Source organism: Anticarsia gemmatalis, unplaced genomic scaffold (assembly GCF_050436995.1).
Source record: "Anticarsia gemmatalis isolate Benzon Research Colony breed Stoneville strain unplaced genomic scaffold, ilAntGemm2 primary ctg00000049.1, whole genome shotgun sequence".
NCBI lineage: Eukaryota > Metazoa > Arthropoda > Insecta > Lepidoptera > Erebidae > Anticarsia > Anticarsia gemmatalis.
This window is the reverse complement of record NW_027466806.1, coordinates 15,001-20,000: the sequence shown is the minus strand read 5'-3', so window position 1 is coordinate 20,000 and position 5,000 is coordinate 15,001. Positions and strand designations below refer to the sequence as shown.

Below are 5,000 nucleotides of genomic sequence, written 5' to 3'. Positions count from 1 at the left end.
GCTCAACCCTCTCTATACATACACCGCCATGCGGCAAAAGTATTTCGAAGAGTCGAGCGCGCCGCTAGCGTATATGTGCGCGATATGAGATATTTCGCATATCATGCACTGTCCGCAGGCGGCACACCGCCGGTCGTTCGACAACGTTTGTGTAAACGTCGTCGCATGATCATCATCACAATCGACACGTGTGTGGTTCATCGTTGATATTTAAACGGACATTGGGACGAGGACTATTAGTCGACGTCACAATGAACCGTCATGTGCGCCCCCGTAAGGGCGCAATGTGGCATTTGTATTTTATACAGCCGGCCCTCAGACAGGAGTGGTCCTGGATGTGTCTCCACGGACCGCAATGTGCGTTCGAAATGTCGATGTTCAAATGTGTCCTGCAGTTCACACTATGACGCGCAGTTAACTGCGTTCTTCATCGACCCGCGAGCCAAGTGATCCACCGTCCAGGGTAATAGTTTTTACACCACTACCGCATGGATAATATTGTGTGTGTTAAATGTTACAAGTTACAAATGTTACATATGTATGTACATACATATGCCATCAAAAACATTCTGTAAAAACCTCAAGTCTCGCCGTAAAAAGTTGTGAGATCTATATAATACCAAGTCGATTAATCTATTTAGTCTCTACTTAAAGGACCTTCTGTCTTAAGTTATTACGTATGTTATTATCATGCCAATTATTAAAAAAAATACCTTTAAAACAAATAGACCGACCTGGCCATCGCATGATTTGATTATTAGTATGTATCACACTACACAGCACGACGAGAACTTAATGCTCCTGAAATGTTAATGGCGAATTTGTGTTTTCTTGCGATGACCAAGTCGATCTATTTGTTTTAAAGGTATTTTTTTTTTATAATTGGCATGATAATAACATACGTAATAACTTAAGACAGAAGGTCCTTTAAGTAGAGACTAAATAGATTAATCGACTTGGTATTATATAGATCTCACAACTTTTTACGGCGAGACTTGAGGTTTTTACAGAATGTTTTTGATGGCATCTCACTTCTTTTTGTAAAGCGAACATAAGTCCAATTTGTATGGAAAGACGTTTTTTTTTATAATTCAACATATTTTCCTATGGGAATGTTGTTCAGTTTCATGGGCTAAACACCCTATACCCCTTCCCGTTATGCCTCATATAGTAGGTACCTATTTACACCTATTTATTTTATTTTCTACAGTAATAATAATTCATTAACTGCAAATATAACCTTGTAATCTTATACATTTATATGGGATTACAAAGTTATTGTTGCAGTTGGTGTATTTAGAAAACTGGACCGAAATTAGAAAATATTGAATTTTTCCCATGATTAAGACACTAAACCCTATTTGTATTCTAAATTTTAAGCTTCTAAGTCTGCTAGAAGTACCTTAGACTTTTGATGATCGGTGAGTCAGTGAGTCAGTGAGTCAGTGAATCAGTGAATCAGTGAGTGACAAAATTCAAAATTTTAACAAGTTGTCATTCTTAAACTACTGGTTCAAATTGACTGAAATTTAAAATATACCGTGTTTATACAATGACTGATTAGTTGCTGAAAATTCAGGCTTCTTGTTTTATCCACAACGAAATTATAGGGGTGTCAAAAATAGACCGAATTGCTTCGGGAAAAGGATGTTACGGCCGTGCCACTTTTTTTTTGCTCGACTTGCGGGGGCACTTCCGTGCCCCCAGATATTATGTTTGTGGTATAACGATACACGACACACGATACAAGCGCGCCTACCGCAACAATGACGCTCTCGCGTGTTCTCGTTATGTGCGTTCGATTGACGAGCGCTCTCGTCGAGGTATCAACTCGTGGTAGCGGATTTGTATACCAGTCTACGTTGAAGTTACGACGAGCGCGACGCGAGATACGTTCGTCGGGTGGCGGCGCGAGATGCGCCACCCACCGTCGAACAGAGTCTCTTTTTTGAGTTTTGGGTGTTTAGGATATATAAATATTATCATCACCATCATCGTCCATCATCGTTCATCGTGTGTGTTGTGTGTGCACAACGACAACAAAAACAGCGCGACGACAACAACGACAACACGTTAATGATCCTTCCGCAGGTTCCCCTACGGAAACCTTGTTACGACTTTTACTTCCTCTAAATGATCAAGTTTGGTCAACTTCCCAGCAACGCCGACGGCCGTGAAGCCACCGCGTGTCGGTCCGAAGACCTCACTAAATCATTCAATCGGTAGTAGCGACGGGCGGTGTGTACAAAGGGCAGGGACGTAATCAACGCGAGCTTATGACTCGCGCTTACTAGGAATTCCTCGTTTATGGGGGATAATTGCAAACCCCAATCCCCAGCACGAAGGAGTTTCAGCGGGTTGCCCGGGCCTCTAGGCCAGGGAGAACATGCTGATTCCTTCAGTGTAGCGCGCGTGCGGCCCAGGACATCTAAGGGCATCACAGACCTGTTATTGCTCAATCTCGTGCGGCTCGAAGCCGCCGGTCCCTCTAAGAAGAATTTTAATACGTCGCCAGTGAGTTGCGTGACGGAGCCACGCACACCTAAATGACGACGCCTATTTAGCAGGCTAGAGTCTCGTTCGTTACCGGAATTAACCAGACAAATCGCTCCACCAACTAAGAACGGCCATGCACCACCACCCACCGAATCAAGAAAGAGCTGTTAATCTGTCAATCCTTCCGGTGTCCGGGCCTGGTGAGATTTCCCGTGTTGAGTCAAATTAAGCCGCAGGCTCCACTCCTGGTGGTGCCCTTCCGTCAATTCCTTTAAGTTTCAGCTTTGCAACCATACTCCCCCCGGAGTCCAAAATCTTTGGTTTCCCGGAAGCTGCCCGCCGAGCCATTGTAGTAACGTCGGCGGATCGCTAGATGACATATTTACGGTTAGAACTAGGGCGGTATCTAATCGCCTTCGAACCTCTAACTTTCGTTCTTGATTGATGAAAACACCTTTGGCAAATGCTTTCGCTGATGTTCGTCTTGCGACGATCCAAGAATTTCACCTCTAACGTCGCAATACGAATGCCCCCAGTTATCCCTATTAATCATTACCTCGGAGTTCTGAAAACCAACAAAATAGAACCGAGATCATATTCTATTATTCCATGCACGAAATATTCAAGCAGCATTTTGAGCCCGCTTTGAGCACTCTAATTTGTTCAAAGTAAAATTGTCGGCCCACCTCGACACTCACCGAAGAGCACCGCGATAGGATTTTGATATTGAACCGGCGTATTACCGCCGGCTCACCGACGATATGCTCCGCAGACGTGTCAGTATCACCGCGGATGCGGTGCACCGACAGCGCGGCGCACAAATGCAACTACGAGCTTTTTAACCGCAACAATTTTAGTATACGCTATTGGAGCTGGAATTACCGCGGCTGCTGGCACCAGACTTGCCCTCCAATTGTTCCTCGTTAAAATATTTAAAGTGTACTCATTCCGATTACGAGGCCTCGTAAGAGTCCCGTATCGTTATTTTTCGTCACTACCTCCCCGTGCCGGGAGTGGGTAATTTGCGCGCCTGCTGCCTTCCTTGGATGTGGTAGCCGTTTCTCAGGCTCCCTCTCCGGAATCGAACCCTGATTCCCCGTTACCCGTGACAACCATGGTAGTCGCAGAAACTACCATCGAAAGTTGATAAGGCAGACATTTGAAAGATGCGTCGCCGGTACTGGACCATGCGATCGGCAAAAGTTATCCAGATTCATCAAAATTAACGACTTCAGACGCGGGGCCCTCCGTCGATTGGTTTTGATCTAATAAAAGCACTCATCCCATCACTGGTCAGAGTTCTGATTGCATGTATTAGCTCTAGAATTACCACAGTTATCCAAGTAACTGAGTAAGATCTAAGGAACCAAAACTGATATATTGAGCCATTCGCGGTATCGCCTTAATACGGCTTGCACTGAGACATGCATGGCTTAATCTTTGAGACAAGCATATAACTACTGGCAGGATCAACCAGGGAGCTATCGAATAGAACACGCGCTCGTAGCGCGCACTCCGTCGATCCCGCGCGTCGACGATCCTAGATCACGCCGACGCGTTACGGGCGAGCTCTGTAAAACGTACACACAACACGCACATGTAAATAAATATTTATATGTAGTGTTGTGCGCACATAGAGAGTTTGGGGTCGCCGACGGGCGAACGTTTGAAACGGTTGTATCTCAAACACGTCAAACGTCCGCTGCCCGCCTGCATTTTCAGGACACACTGACGTGGCCCCAATTGGGAACGTTCGTACCGAGACGCGTTCACATTTTATTTAAAAAAACGTTTAACACAATACGGATGTGAAACAATCACGATTCCGCCCGGTGTCTATAGAGTAATGCCTCGCTAGATAGAGGTGTAAGTATAATTTTTCTCGGGACCGCTTCGATTCTATACGGACTCGTGCATACACAACGGTCCGTCGGCCCACACAGTTAAAGAGATTCATCTATCTCTCTCGTTTTATCCGAGAGAATACGAGAGACGACGAACGACGACGACGACGACGACGACGATAGTCGAGTCGTCCTGTCTGTCTGTAACGACGCGACTTTATTACATATATACATAGGTAGCAAAGTCTAGCGTCGTCTCTTTCTCGTACTCTCTATTATCGAACAAACGAGAGTGATGATAAATATTTATGATAGAGCGGACAACGAATAAGAACGCGTTGTCGCCCTAGCCTGCACAGCGGCGGCGCACGAACGAACGAACGAACGAACGAACGAACGAACGAATGCACACTCACGGACGGTACACGAACGAGAGTCGAGAGAGTGTTTTCTTATAGCAAAGATTTTATTCGTCGCGTCGAAAACACTCCGCCGCGGTCAAGCACATACATCACTCTCTACTCGTGATAATCGTACAACTACTTCGTGTGTGCACATATGTTGCTGTGTAGAGTAGAAACACACATGACAACACTAGCACACAGTCCAATTCGTAGACGATTATAACACATAACACATATATATGCACACCGTTTTTTT

At 45.1% G+C, this 5,000-nt stretch overlaps 2 non-coding genes across 2 annotated transcripts; both read right to left on the bottom strand.

Moving 5' to 3' along the window:
• Nucleotides 1-309: 309 nt before the first annotated feature.
• LOC142986935 (5.8S ribosomal RNA) lies at nucleotides 310-466 on the bottom strand. Its single transcript, XR_012960461.1, has one exon. It is a non-coding gene; the product is annotated as a 5.8S ribosomal RNA (ribosomal RNA).
• A 1,608-nt stretch (nucleotides 467-2,074) lies between these two features.
• On the bottom strand, nucleotides 2,075-3,976 carry LOC142986942 (small subunit ribosomal RNA). The gene has a single exon (XR_012960468.1). It is a non-coding gene; the product is annotated as a small subunit ribosomal RNA (ribosomal RNA).
• Between the last annotated feature and the right edge of the window lie 1,024 nt (nucleotides 3,977-5,000).